This window comes from Amblyomma mixtum, chromosome 1, assembly GCF_055824585.1.
Source record: "Amblyomma mixtum isolate Tamu chromosome 1, ASM5582458v1, whole genome shotgun sequence".
Classification (NCBI taxonomy): domain Eukaryota; kingdom Metazoa; phylum Arthropoda; class Arachnida; order Ixodida; family Ixodidae; genus Amblyomma; species Amblyomma mixtum.
Window position 1 is genome coordinate 210,998,379 of NC_143012.1, and position 15,999 is coordinate 211,014,377.

Genomic DNA, 15,999 nt, shown 5'->3' on the forward strand with positions numbered 1-15,999 from the left:
GAAATATTAGTCGGAGGCACGACGCTTTTCGCTCCAAGAGAAGAATAGGGCAAATTCAAGATGGCACTACATGAAGAAGACACAGCCGTACTCTAAATTTGGATGGTCGTACATTTTATAAATGCTTTTAAACGCATGCGCCCTCATGCCGAAGTTCACGTTACTCAATCTGCAAGCATGCCGAACACCGAGAGTCCTGTCGCAGTGACGTGGTCTTTCTATTTCACGGTGTTCATACCCTTTTGTTTATATTTGCATACTGAAAACTGTGCCATAGAGTAACTTCTGTTTGCCAACTGCCGTCCGGTGACGTTTGTCTACCATTCTCCTTTTTTATATCACCCCCACTTATGTAATGCGCTTTCAGCCTATAATGGTATCATAAATTAAAATAATAATAATATAGCACTTTAAACACTGCAAAAAAGTAGCGGTGGGACCCCATTGTGGCTAATTGCTCTCAAGGAAGCGCAAAAAATAACCCTGTTTGAAACGTGCAGCTTTCTTTGTAGCGTAATGCGAACAGAGCGAACCAAAAAGCAACAGATGCTAAACACTAAGTAGGGGAAGTGGAAAGAATGCGCGGAACAAAGGGACATGGATGGACAAAGACGAGGGGGGAGGAAAATCTTCAATCCAGGGAGCTCAGCGTGAACCTTAATGCATCTTCTTGCTGAGAGGACGGCGCAGAAAGTAGGCATTTAAAATATGCACACGAGACAAAAATTAATGAGGCAAGAGTGCGAAGCACTCATGCAGCGAGGGCTACAAGGCGGACCAAAAAGTACACGTCTTACAAAACTACGCAAAACAAAAAAAAAACTCCAGGGATGGCTTAGCTGAGCCATGACATGTAAAGTTGACAAGCGGAATCGCACCGTTCTCTGCTTGTCTGAGATAAAAACATGAAAGGACGTAGCAAAGTACGCAATTTTCCTGTGTGAAGAAAGAAAGAATTGTGACCTAAAGTGGCACCACCGAGGTCCCACGCTGCGTATAACGCTCATTCTGGAAGGCGGGCAATGACAAAAAGGAATTTCAACTAGAAATGATTAAAAGAGCTACATATTTTTGGTATTAATAGGGCACTTCTTTATGCTAGCTAGTGATCCCGGACCCAGTTTTGTGTGCGTCGCGTGCACAGATGATGAAAAAAGTGGTAGCGATTTAACGTAGTTGTACCGAGTAGACATGCGAAAGCATGTGTTTAGCCTGGTTAGCTCAGTGGTTTGCTTTGCTGAATCGTTGGCACGTCTAGCGATAGTAGCATTGTTTGATGAAAATGACGACGTGGAATGCACAGCACGAGAGGGTGTATATTAATTAGTTTGGGAGTATTATTAGTTGAAGAAGACGACAATGTGCAATGTACCGCGCGAGAGTATGCTGCAGTTTGACACGAGGCGGGATCGGCGGTGGCGATAGTATGTCCTGTTATGATGTATAAGCTATGTGCTCCGAATAGATCCTTTTCTCGTGCTTAGTTGCTTATTTGTGTCGATGTGCCATTCTTTTCTTATTGTTTGCAGGTAGTTCATGTGTATGAAACGACATCTTCGTAATATATACCTTGTTCCAAAAAAAGTATCAATGGCATAGGGCTCTTGTGCAGCGGCCAGTTAAGCTGATCCGTTCGCGCCGCCACGGGTTTTATCACGGCAAGGCAATATTTATTTTATTTATTATTTATTTATTTATTTATGATTTTACAAAGGCCACCCTGAAGGTCAAGCCTCACACAAGCTTGGTGAGCCGGTTAGGCCTCGTAAAGTTATGCTGTGGCATTAAAGCATTTAACCACTGGAACTCGGCGCAGGAGCACCACTTGTTACTCGTCGCCAGTTTTATGTATTCGATTTAATCAACTCTGGATTCCCACAGTTCCGTCGCAAGATTTTAGGGAACAGCGTAGCCTGATGCTCGCCCGCAAAATGAGTCTATGGAATGACTTTGTTGATTCGTTTATTTTTCTCAGAATAATGCAATTTATATCTAAAGATAAGGAATCATGAGGACCATCCTGTCTGAATACCTGAGAAAGATGGGCTCTAATAATTGACGAGGGCACGGAACCCTATAATTCCTCATACCGCTGCGGACTACAGTCCGGCTGTATAAAATCTCGAATGGCTTGAATAAAACACAAGCAGACTTTACAGACAAAGCAAAATACAAAAGCTTGGGACAAGGATGCAAAGAGCCTACCAGCTACAGCGGCAAGTGATATCGCATACAACCTCCTCAAAAACAAAAAAAAAGATGGAGAAATCACCACATAATGATACAAATGCACAAAAAAGCTTATTGATAAAAAGGTGCTCGCACAGACAGGCAATACAGAACATTATGTTGATTGGTAACAATAAAACCGTGAAGATCGTGATGCAACCAAAATGCTCGGGTAGCATGTTGCATAAGACGCATAAATTGCGATCACAAAACAGGAGAGCAAATTTTCTTATATTTTTATATATCAAAGGGGACAATTTGCCCATTACACAAATGAGCAAAGCGATATCGATCCTTGCATGGGGTCAATTAGCTAATCCTAAGCGTTAAGCAGTTCCCAGGTCGCAACATCAACTCTTGGTCGCAACATCTTGCGCACGACGTCCGAGCTTTATTTTAGCACCACTCGTCTTTTCTTGAATAATAGGGACAATCTTGACATCTGTAGAACGCGAGAAATATTTATCCAGCAGAGATCTGGATTTTAAAGGGCAACATGCGAAAGACGTCGACAAAGCCTTTTGCCCTAACATGTATTACCAACTCACCGGTTTAGCTATACTGTTGTATGCTTGACGACGAGAGAGCACTGAAATTCGCAAAGCCTCACAACAGAAAGTATTTTTAAAACATGAAAAATATGCTTTTACATTTTCACTTATTTGCTGTTAACGTAATAGCCTGCTTTTGCTGCGCATGCAGTCTCCCAAGGCTAATATTGGTTGTAGCTCCCCAAACCAAACTGCAGTAATATATATGCGAGTAAATTAACGTATGGAACAGCTGACGAGTAAGCCAGGGAGGTATGATCAAGCTCATTTAACTAGCTAGCGATCTTAAAGCTTGATTCGAAATGACCAGCGCGAAAGCAGACGGAGACAAGAGAAGAAACACTGACGACAGGACGGACGCTGACTAACAACTGTTAATTTTTGAAGAAAACCCAGCACAATATACGCCAAAAACCACATGACACATAGCAGTCAGGGGCGAGAAGCTAGAAAGGTTTGGTTTTGGTTTTGGTTTTATGGGGTTTAACGTCCCAAAGCGACTAAGGCTATGAGAGACGCCGTAGTGGAGGGCTCCGGAAATTTCGACCACCTGGGGTTCTTTAACGTGCACTGACATCGCACAGTACACGGGCCTCTAGAATTTCTCCTCCAAAGAAATTCCAGCCGCCGCGGCCGGGATCGAAGCCGCGTCTTTTGGGTCAGCAGCCGAGTACCATAGCCACTGAGCCACCGCGGCGGCAAAAGCTAGAAAGGAGTGAGAAAAAAAAAATGTTGCAGTCATACCTTGCCTCCACAAGATGTCCCACAACCTGAGAAAGATAGCAGGGCGGTACAACGTCCAGGTCGTCTTCTCCGCAGCGTGCAAACTTTCTAAGATATTTGCCTTAAGAGCAGGGCAATGCAGGCGGCCTGCACTACGAGACACGGGGAACGGTACACACCTTGTCGGATGGAGGTTGTCTATCAGATACCACTAACGTGCGGTAGTGTGTGCATAGGCGAGACAAGAAGATGCTTTAATATCAGGCCACGCAGCACTTCCAAAATGTAGATAAATGGTCTGGAGGTAATCTCGCAGATTACTGCAACCAGCCTCACCACAAGTGTAATCCTATATTAGAGAATACAAGGTTCCTAGCAACGTCAAAAAACGAAACATAAAGGGAGGTCATTGTGACCAACTTTACTGCTAAGGCAGGAGACATTTGCGTAAGCACGCCCTCAATTTCACTGCACGAAAAAGAAATGCGCATCCTTGACCATGCCTAAGAATTCCTGTTTTTGCATGGTTGCCTGCCACTTCTTGTCTGCTCATGAAGTTTTCATATGTTTGCCGGTGCGCAGACTTCTCCTGAGGCTTTTGGCGTGCCTTGTAAGTTGTAATCGTCGAAAATGTGTTTCACATGTGGTCTGTTAGTTTTCTGTCAGTGTTAACCTTTTTGCCTTTCTAGCACTGACAAATTTTCGCTCATTTGTTAGGTGGTGCTCGTTTGTTTTTAGACATTTTTTGGGGCATCAGCAGGATTGTATGACGTTTTATCTGATTTTAGTTTCTTACTCTGCTTTTCCTTCGCTTGCTTGGACCCTTTTAGGCTCGCTCGTTGTTGCTGTTTAAAGGTTCTTGACGCCGCCCCTTGGCCACGATGTTGTCTGCACGCGTTTGTTTCCTTGCGTTTTTCTTATGCTGGTTGTAGTGCTTTTTGATGTTATCATTTAATAAAGTTTTCCGCCCCCATTTTTTAATATTTGGCTTTTTCCGCTTCATGCTTGTGTCGGCCACCCATTGATGATTGTGCTTCAGGTTGTAATCTTTGGCCCGCTGACTGTGACGCGGTTTTTGGCATATATTGTGCTGGGCTTTTCTCGAAAGTAAACAGTTGTTAGTCAGCGCCCATCTTGTCGTCAGTGCTTGTTCTCTTGTCTTTGTTTGTTTTCGCGCTGGTCATTTCGAAGCATGTCCCACCGACTCGCCTAATCGACAATTTTGATTGATCTTAGAGCCTTGTGGTCCACATGGTGAGAGGTGTGGAGTTCAGTTAAAACTTTATACAAAATAAACTACTCTCAACTTTTGTGCGGCCACTGTTTTTATCTGTTGATCTTTGGAAACGACATTCGCAAATACTCAGTTCTTTAGTGATTTGCACAAATTACAAGATGCAGTCTGTTTTTTTTTTCAACGCTTGTCGTTACAAAGCCGGCAGGATAGTCCTCGAAGCCATACACAAGCCTGTGGAATTACCCATGTTACGTTAGTACCATTAAAGAATGGATTCTTGTTATCTCCACAGGAAACAACGCCATGTGATCCACCTATTTCTGGAATATTCTTTCTTCACACTAAAAAAGAAAATTAGAAACTGAAAAGAACCTGTTATAAGGGATAAACTACTCATTTGCATTGCACCCACCCAAGCGCAGTCATACAGTTACAAAAAAAGCTGTGTAACTTTCTCAGAAACTTTGTAGTTAAAGAAAAATGGAACGTAGGTACACCGCGTCGAGTAATATCCGAACTCGACTTAGTGTTACGAAAACTCACGAGGTTAGAACAATTTCAAATTTCTCTTTCAACTTCAATGCTTTGCCACAAATAGAATACCCATATAATTTTGTACAATGAGTATTGTGTTCATTTGAATCATATTAAACATTGTTCAGAGTCTAAGCCGTCTCCTGGCAGCCGGGTAAAAAAAAAACGTGATGATCATGCTTCCGAAAAATGCGTTTTATCAGCGCTGCTCCTACGTAAAGATCCTCCCTGCGCCGTCGCTGTGCCTGTCCCCTAGCGGCGCGCATTGGTGCTGTTGCGTTCATCCACCGGAGTGAGAGTGCGCTGCTGTGCAAAGCACGACAACCTCTCTGCCTCGCGGTTGTCCAATCTTGATGCAATTTTTAAGAATGTTGCATTCGAATGTACGTACAGAACTTGAACCTCAGGTTAAAGTAAGAGCAGCGTCTTCCTAGAGCGGCCAATGCCTCACAAGCCAGGCAGGTCTTCTTTCTATTGGAATTTCAATGCCACGAGGAGAAAACTGAAAACCGCTGCATGAAAGACAGCTTGGCGAAATATCTAAGAACGTTGAACAATTTGGAATGGCTCTTTCCGTAAGCATGCCCAAGAGCAGCTTTGGAACACTTTGCTTACGTTAGCGGCGTCTTCACGCGATGGCACTATGGACAGTGCAGACAGAAGAGTTCAGGTAGAGGAAACTAAGAGCGCAGAAACATTCGCTGCCTAATTCCATGTCATATTATTAATTAACTCGCCAAACCGACTGGAACCTTGGAGTGCATTCACTGACAGCAAGACACAGCCATCAAGTCAAAATGTTAACCAGCATACTGCTGCCTAGCTCTCGCCATTTGAAGCAGGTTATCAGGTGAAACATTCTATCTTCCATTTGAAAAACGGAACGTGCTCCAGACCAGGATTCGCACAAATTACGCAACCAAGAGACAAATCTCTGCTTGGCTGAAGCATGGCCCGAGCAAAATGTCCGACCGAAATACCCGGGCGGATATCTGCCTCAAACCATGTTCCGGTGTTATATTTCTTATTGGCGTTACACAGTACATCTGTCTGCAGACGATCTCTGAGCAATCAGTGAAGTTGACGCGTCACCCACTTCCCCAACCTTATCTCGTGGTTTCAACACGCCAGGCCCAAGAAAATTTGATTAGAGGCCGTAACGTACAGAGACACCTGTTATACTGCCATGGATTTTCTTGGAACGGTTGTTCCAGTTAAATTTGTTTTCAAGAGAAAGCTCATTGTAGGAGCCATGAGCGAAACACACGCGTAGCAGTGTCGCACCAGTGGACAGCAATTAGCATGCCATGTGAACAGCGGCTGTTCGCAAGCACACTTTAGCGGCGCCATCAGGGCATGCGCTGTGGACGCTGTGGACCGAAAGAAACTGTAGTAATTAAGGGAAAGAGCGCAGTAACGAAAACTATCGCATTTCTCAACAGGCACCTGAAAGATGGAACGGGTCGGAGAGATCGAGCACGTATGTCCCACGCGCGAGAGTGGATGTTGGAGTCAAGTGAGAGGGTGAGAAGGTTCGCGCAGCTGAGAGCGGCAGTGGAACCGCCAAGCAGAGCGCTTTCGATGGAGGCGAAACGCAAAACATGCCCTTATACTGTGCGGTTTCAGTGCACGTTAAAGATCACGGGGGATCGAAATTATTCCGGACACTAATGCCGCTTCATTTTTTTCGAAGATTGCAGGATAGGGAAAAGAGGTGGTGTAAGCTGTTGTTTCTAGGCCACCATAAGTTTGCAGCTCCATTTGCGTGCCCAAATACTGGCGTGGCCGCTGTGGCCGTCACTAGACCTAGTGGCGCTGCGATCGAGCTCTGCTTCACGCTGGGCACGTAGTCTGTTCCTGCTGCTGCAGAGTTGCTGCTAGCGCCATTATACGGAAATTTCCAGTACGCTTTATCAACGAGTGCTGTTTGGTAACAAACGTAGATTTTAAGCATGAAATGCTTTTAGCCCCCGTTGTCGGCAGTGTGGTGACGTCACGCCGAGACCGAGAGCCATCATCCGGGCACTGAAATCCAGTCATCCGGGCACTGAAATCCAGTCATCCGGGCACTGAAATCCAGTCATCCGGGCACTGAATTCCAGTCATCCGGGCTCTGAAACGAGAACATCCGGGCACCGTACGAGACTTAGCGAGATTTAACGAGACTCTGTAAGCCCTCCTACGCGACCGGCATGCAAGCGCCGGTTGGTCTCCAAACGAGACAAAAAATAACTGCTGCCAGTTCCTTCTCAATGTTTATCAAGATATCAGTGGAGCTGTGGGTTTGATAATGCACGGAATTATAATTTCCGATTTCTAATAACGCGTGCAAAATGATACACTTCGTTGTCATACGTGATCCGGGGGAGAAGCGCTGCGTTCAAAGGGCAAGGCATCGCGCCGAACGGGTGGTGGCGTTCCTCCCTTCCTTTACGGTGCGGTTCGGGTGTCCACCGAGATGGCAGAGAACTACTGCGCCATTTCCTTTCCTCAAAAAACCTTGCGTTTAAATGGCAAGGCATCGCGCTGAACGGGTGGTGGCGTTCCTCCCTTCCTGTACGGTGCGGTTCGGGTGTCCACCGAGATGACATTAGGCCCGTAAACATTTCATGCTTACTCTACTCTCGTTTACGGGAGAGGCAGAGAATTTTTCACAATCTAGTTACGCTTGAGTAAACCAACATTCTAGCTACGTTTTTTGCAATGTTTGGGCAGTCGTTTAGGGGCCGAGCGTGCACTAAAAAACATTGCGGTTCGTGCCTTGAATCGATATTAGAAATGAGGGGCGAAATTACTGCTGCATAATTTCAAACCACACTGCCTGTATTTAACACAGCGTATTTCTGCGTACTGGAAAAGCAGTGATATGGGCGCCAGTGGCATTTGTCTACAGCGGAACGATAACAAGTGCCCGAAAAACGAAGCAGTCAAAAATCAATGAGTATAGGTGGAACCATTGCATACAAAAAAAATTTCAGTGGCTTAGCTCGAATAAGCCAGGATATACGTAGCGAAAGCTGAGGCTTGGTTAGCCTTGGTTAATCTTGATTGCAAGTCCGGGTTAGTCTGGTTGCGGCGCACGCGAGCTGCCCTTTTTAATCCTTCGCCATGTCATCAGGAATGCGACACAACTGGCGAAGCAAGCGGTTGCGAGCGCAACGACGAGATGATGATGATAACAACTTTTATTTCCACCGATGTAGGAGGCCCCCTACTCCCCGTCCCTGGCACGCAGGCCTAGGGGACGGGGGACGGGGCCTCCGCGACTAAAGACTGGCGAAGATACATTGGCTCTTCGCGGCTTCAGCCGCCAGGCGGACAGCTCGTTTCTGGTCGGCGGGGACCACACTTCGCAGAAGGGTCTCCCAGGCTGCTCTACTCTTAATATTATCCGCAGCACCCGGGGATCCGAGGCATTGCCAAATTATATGATCGAGGGTCCCCCTCGCTCCGCAGGTCTTACATTTGTCATCTTTTTTATCGTCTAACGTGGTTTGAAATAACCAGACGGGGTTAACGAAATTTCCGGCCTGTAATCGTCGCCAGGCGATGGCCTCTGTATTGGTTAAGTTTGGATCTGGTGGTGGCATTAGACGCCTGCCTAACCTGTAGTGCACGGCGATTTCCGCGTTCGTTTGCAAACGTTCGTCCATCCCCTGGGGGTCGGGTGGCTCTACAGTTACCCGGAAGTAGAGATCTCGGGCTAACATGTGGGCCGCCTCGTTACCGGGGACGGATGTGTGTGCTGGGACCCAAATTAAGGTGATCTTGCGATCAATTTTGGCTGCGGACAGAATTCGAGCCATTTCTGGCGAGACCCTGCTCTTTCCGATGTTGCAGATTGCTGTTTTGCTGTCACTAAGAATCAAACTAGCCTTGGTTCCGGCGCAAGCAAGCGCTATTGCGACCTCCTCGGCCGTATCTATGTTTCTACTCCTAATGGAGGCGGCGGCGACTGGTGCACCTCGGCCGTCGACCACTGAGGCGACCGCCGCCCCCGACCTGCCACTCGCTGCGTCCACGTAGGCAACCTCATATGCCCTGAAATTCCCGGCCCTTTTAACCAACGCTTCCGCCCTCTTCTCCCGTCTTTCCCTGTGATGTTCTCGGTGCATGTTGCGGGGGAGGGGGGGAACGATGATATTCTCGCGACATTGTGGCGGTAGGGCGACCTTGTCGCATATGCCCCTATCTACTTTTCGGCCGACCCACTCTAAGATGGTCCGGCCCGTATTCGTTGTACTCAGTCTTTCGAGCTGGGCGATTCGCACCGCCTCGGCGAGTTCAATCCAAGTATTATGCACCCCCATTTCCAACAGGCGGTCTGTAGAGGTGGAGATAGGTAGGCCCAGCGCCCTGTTGACGCAACGCCGAATAATTGCGTCGATCTTCTCTCTGTCGTTTACCCTTATATCGAGGAATGGCGTGGCATAGCATATTCGGCTAATAATATAAGCCTGCATCAGTTTCAAGAGGCTACTTTCTTTGAGGCCCCTGCCCTTCAGCGCGACCCTCCTGAAGATCCCTGTTACTTGCGCAGCGTAGTTGCTGAGCTTCTTGATAGTTCCTTCATTATAACCGTCCACTTGGATAAAAAGTCCTAGGATCCTAATGTGATTAACTTTCGGTACAGCTTTGCCCTCTACCTTAATTTCAAAGTTCCAGTCGCCCTTGCACCGGAGCGCTTTCGGATTGTAAACAAAAAGTTACGATTTATGTGGCGAACACACAAGGCCCCTTTCGGCCGCGTAGGACACTACAGTGTCTGCCGCTGCCTGCAGCCGCTCTTCTATGCTACCGTCACTACCACTGTTCAGCCATATGTTGATGTCATCTGCGTACAAGCTAAATTTTATGCCATCTATATTCCTGAGTGCGGCGGGAAGGCCCCTCATTGCCACGTTGAAAAGGAAGGGGGAGAGCACCGATCCCTGCGGCGTTCCCTTACTTCTCAGGTAAACCGTGGGGGATTCTAAGTACTGAAATTTTAGTTTTAGCGTCCTGTGTGACAGGAAATCCCTGATGTAATTATACGTCCTTTCGCCGACACCTATTTCCTGAAGCCCCGCAAGGATGGCCGCATGCGTAACATTGTCGAAGGCTTTGGTTAGATCTAAACCTAAAATCACCTTCGCATCTTTGGATCTCGAAATTATGATGTCATGTTGCAAGCGAAGCATCACGTCCTGCGTACACAAGCCCGGCCGGAATCCGAGCATCTCGTGCGGCCACAGGTCGTTCTGCTCCATGAAGCGTGTCAGTCTAGTCTGGATGACGCGTTCCATAAGCTTTCCTACGCACGAAGTTAGGGAAATTGGTCTGAGATTTTCCAATCCGGGTGGTTTACCCGGCTTAGGGATTAGCACCACGTTTGCAGTTTTCCATTGCGGAGGGAGACGGCCGCCACTCCATACCTCCTGCATGTATTTCGTGAGTGCCGTTATGGAGATGTTGTCCAGATTCCTTAATAATATGTTCGTAACACCGTCTGGGCCGGGGGCCGATCGCGTCTTTAAAGTCAAAATTTCAGCCCTAACCTCCGCCTCTGTTATGGGCGCATCGAGAGTCTCGTTAGGAGGGCCCTTGTACTGCGGAAGGAGGAGGGATTCTGTGTCGCCGATGTAGGTGTTCACTCATTTTGCCATGAGCTCCGCGTCCGTCCCCTCGAACGCGTGCCTGGCCTTCGCCAATCTAGTGCCCGATTGTGTTTATGAGCTATCAGGGTCCAAGAGCTGTCGCAGCAGGCCCCAACGTCTAGGAAAGGCTGATATTGCCTTCCATTTCATCACATCTACTAAGCAGGCCCCACGTCTAGGAAAGGCTCATATTGCCTTCCACTTCATCACATCTACTACACCAGTTTTGCTCAGAAAGTTTAATTGCGTACTCCTCAATTTCCTTATTATGCCTGGCTATTCTTCGCCTCAAATTTCTGTTCCATCTCTGTGTGCGGAGACGCTTTTCCATGCATCGTTTAGCTTCCCACATGTGCAAGAGTTTGCTCTCGGCGGTCGCCGGTGCGTCTTCCTCCTGTAGGGTCGTGTTAGCGGCCTTAACTTGGCGCATGAGGGCTTCCACCCATTCGTCGATATCCTGGATGTGCTGCTCTACGTCGGAGCTTTCTCTGAGTTGTCTGAATTTATCCCATTGAGTTACACTGGGTTTTCTGCTGCTTCTTACTTTGGCTCCCCGTTTAAGGGTTATTGCGAGGACGTAGTGTTCGCTCCCAAAGTTTATGTAGGTGTTTCTCCAGCTAATATCTGCAACGTTTCTGGTGAAGGTTAGATCTGGGGTAGTGTCGACGCTCACGCTGTTTCCCTACCTGGTCGGACTGCCCGGGTCCGTTTGCAGTGTGAGGTCCAATTCGTGAAAGTCTTCCCACAGCTGCCTTCCCTTCGGGTCGTACCTATTGTATTCCCACTCTTGATGGGCCGCGTTAAAGTCCCCTACAATTATCAGCGGGTTTGTTCCTGCCGCCTTGATGGCTTTGCGAAAGAGGGCCCTGAACCTAAATTTACGCTGCTTGGGGGTGCTGTAAATGTTTAAGAGGAAATACTGGGCTCCACCTTCCTACCCGTAACAATTTCAACGAGAACCGCCTCAATGTCACGAGAACTGATTTCGTGTGCGATTGCCGCTACGTTCCTTTTGACGAATGTAGTAACCCGAGATTTTTCCCCGCGGTCGCTAGCAAACGCTTGATATCCGGCAAGTTTAACCGCGCCCTTTCCCGTTTCTTGCAGCGCTACGGTTAAAGGTTTCTCATTTTCCTGCTCGAGGTACTGTTGCACGAACGCTCGCTTACGCGGGAACCTTCGGCAGTTCCACTGCCACACAGTCGAATCATTCTTTGATAGAGTTCTGGCTATATTCGGATTGGTCAAGTACTGGCTGCGTCTCCGTGAGAGCGCCAGAGGCTGCGTTCCCGGCAGCAACTGTAAGTTGTTCCTTAATCTTATTTAGGAGACCCATAATTCCGATCATGCCAGTCTCGATCCTCTCGAATCTCGCCTGGTACTTCGCGTCTAACCTTTGTTCTAATGCCACAAGCAGATCTGTCTCCCCACCCCTCCATTTCTGCGGGGGAGGTCTAATGGGCTCAGTGACCATCTTTTCCTCCTCCGTCGCCGACGGCGCGTTTTGTGTGACCACGTTTGACGCCGGAGGTGGGGTAGCCGATTTAGCTACCTGTCCTGAAGGAAACGCTTGCTGAGACGGGAGGGACCCCACACATGCTTGTGGTTGAGGTCGGTGAAGGTCCTGTTGTAACCGTACTTCGGACCACGTGGGCCCGATCAAGCCGCTACCGTGAACGTTCATCGAGGCCTGCTGTTGTAACCGTAATTCGGACCACGTGGGCCCGATCAAGCCGCTATCGTGAACATTCATCGAGGCCTGCTGTTGTAGCCGTACTTCGGACCACGTGGCCCGATCAAACAGCTACCGTGAACAATCACCAAGGTCGACAACCCCGCGACGACCATGGGAAGTGGGATGTTTGGAATGCCCCTCCGAGCCTCAGCGGATTAGTGTAGCAAGAATGTCGAGGGCCATTGTCAGCAGAAACCCCAGCGACCACAGCGGAGATGACCACTATAGCGGCGACGAAGGCAGGCGAGGCCCAGGAGCTTTTGTCCGAGCAACCACCGTGAATGCGGAGGCGACTTGGCGGCGCCGGTCACGCTGGCGGATAATTGAAGAATTCTGTGTCCCCGACTCGCGTTCTGGGAAATCGGCGGGGAGGCAAGTTCATTCCCCTGCTGGAAGACTTCGGGAGGTTCCTTTCCCGCAGTGCTGGATGAGTCAGCATTCTCCCCCTCTCATCGGCCCAGCTGTGGGAGAGTGGAAAAGCTCGCACCTGCCCAGCCGTGGGTGGTGACAAGAACGTCCCCTTCGGTCCATCGTATTGGACAGTGCTCGTCGACCATTATTCCCCAGCCAGGGATCTGGGGAAACCGGACGATATTTAACTCGGCCGTGAGTGTGGCCGAGAAGCCTGCTAGCTCCAGTCGACTACGGTTGACGAAGACGTTGCCCTTCCACTGAGAGCCATTCTCAGTCCCGCTCTATGTAAATAATGTAAATATGTGAATACAGTTTTTCCTTCACTTCCCCTACTCCCCGTCTCCGGCCCACGTTCCTTCCTCCTTCGGCACTGCGGCGGTGCTCCTGGACCCGATGCCTGGTGGGACACGCTTCTAGCATCGACAAATATATCAACTGGTTGGCAGCGGCGGGATCTTCCACGCTTGGTCCTGGCTTCAGCAGTGGTGAGCGCTTGACTTTCTTTAAGAATCTGCCAGGCTTGATAACTCTGGAAATTTATCACTACCTGTAGATTAATCTTCTGCACGTGCTCGCTAAAGGATTTCACGTAGCAGCTTATTTTTGAAAGTCCTCGTTCGGGAATTGCCATGGATTTGAGCAAGCTAAAGAAGCCAGAGTTGATGTTGCTGTGTGAAAAGCTGGGTATTGAGGCCAGGAAAAGTCACAGAAAGCCGCAGCTGATTGAGGCTATTAAGGAATGTGGTGCTAAGGAGGAGGGTGACAAAATTTGGGAGACCTGGGAAGTCATACAGGAGGGAATCAGGAACGCTAAGGATGAGGCCGACAGGGTTGAAAGGGAACGCAAGGAGAAGGCCGTTAGGGTTGAAAAAGAACGCAAGGAGGAGGCCGACAGGATTGAAAAAGAACGCCTTTACCGCAAGGAAGCCGCTAAGAAGGAGGCTGACAGGATTGAAAAAGAGCGCAAGGAGAAGGCCGACAGGGTTGAAAAAGAATGGCAGGAGCAATGCCGTAAGAGACGCGCTGAGCTCGAGGAACTACGTAAACGAGAGCAGCAGGAGCTCATACGTACGACTCAATTTCTCAGACGGAAAAGGGCCCGAGATCGGTTGAGGACTTTTCAGAGAGGCGAGAGCTTCAGAACGTTCCTCGCGAATTTTGAACAGGTATGTGCGGAGGAGGAACTAGATCAGGGCGAATGGTCAATGATGTTGCTGGCTATCCTCCCTTGTGATGTCGCTGCCGTATTAGCGCGACTGTCCGATGAGGATGCCCGCAACTACGACAAAGCCAAAAGTGCCCTCTTCCGATACTTCGGAATTCGTGTACAGACCGTATCTAAAAGCCGAAGTGATAGCAGCGGGCAGCGCTCCCATCAGTGCGTCAGTGACCAGCCAAAGAGCCTCGCTTGGTCAGCTACGCACAATTTAACTGCTCAGAAGAACAGTGGCAGTCGGGAAGTTGAAGCGATAATCTGCAGCACAGAGCGTCGTTGTCAGTCACCTGACAGCGACTGTGGCGCTCCAAGCCAGAGCGCGGCGTTAGATGAAAAGCGCGATGCCGCGCAGATTTTCCTTGCAACCCAGATAGGCGTAGGCGCAGCGCAAAAAGGCAGTCCTCCAGAAAGCAGTCGCGCGCTGAAAGTGGCAACTGCAAGTTCTATTGTAAGCGAGGAATGCGCCTCAGCGCTGCCTCGAAACAATGATCAGTTCAACGATCAGGGAACGACAGCCGCTCGCGACCAAACACCCGAAAATGAGTTATGCTCCACTGAAACCAGCGTGTCTTTGCCCATTGCCAGCGTCGCGATCGAGAGCCCGCTCGAGGTGCGTCTGACCGGTGCAGCCGTCTCCCAAAACCTGCCTAAGCAGCATCCCTCGATGTTCTCTAATCGCTTGGATATGCTGCCCCAAGAAAAAGGCCTTTGTTTTGGAGATAACGCTGCGAAGGTCCTTACCATTTCGAAGGCTCGTGAGGTCGCGGCGCCAGCAGAGCACGTGGTTGAAGAGGGCAAACCTGAACCTGTAAGCCCGAAGCCTGTAAATTCTCACGGTGATGAGCTAGAGCAGGCTTTATTGCAAACTGGCGATGAGGCGAACGCCGGCGACTTTACCCGTGACGGCTCCGCGCTACCTAATGACGAGCCAGCCCAGGACTTACTCACCTCTAGCACAGCGGTAAAGAGTACCGACAGTAGTGCAGGCTATAGTGAGTCTTCAGAATCAGGCGCAAGTGATGAGCTGGAGCTAGGTGAGGAATTGAATACCAATCTGGTGTTACCCCACTCGGATGGCTTTCTCGAACTCCTTCGTGTAGACAGGGAAACGTTCACCGCTGAGCAAGAGAAAGACCAATCTCTACGCAACTTGAGTCACCAAAGTGACATAGGTGTGTCACGGAAGAACATACCTTTCCAGCTCCGTTCTGGCCTGCTGTACCGCCAGTATAAGGATAGGAAAGGTATCCAATACGACCAACTTACTGCCCGCGTCGCGAACGAGAGCCCGCTCGAGCTGCGTCTGACCAAGGCAGCCGTCTCCCAAAACCTGCCTATGCAGTATCCCTCGATTTTATCAAATCGCTTGGATATGCTGCCCAAAGAAAAAGGCCTTTGTTTTGGAGATAATGCTGCGCAGGTCCTTACCAGTTCGAAGGCTCCAGAATTCGCAGAGCCAGCAGAGCACGCGGGTGAAGAGGGCAAACGTGGCCCTGTAAGCCTTATAAACTCTGACGGTAGTGAGCCAGAGCAGGCTGGATTACAAACTGATGATGAGGCGAACGCCAGCGACTTTGCCTGTGACGGTTTCGCGATTCCTAGTGACGCGCCACGCAAACCAACAGCCAGGTTTTCCACAGAGCGGCAGCGTATAGAGGTGGCCAAACGGGGAATGTTAATGAAGGGGAAAGTGCGGCTCATGTTGACTACTGCACGAAAAACCG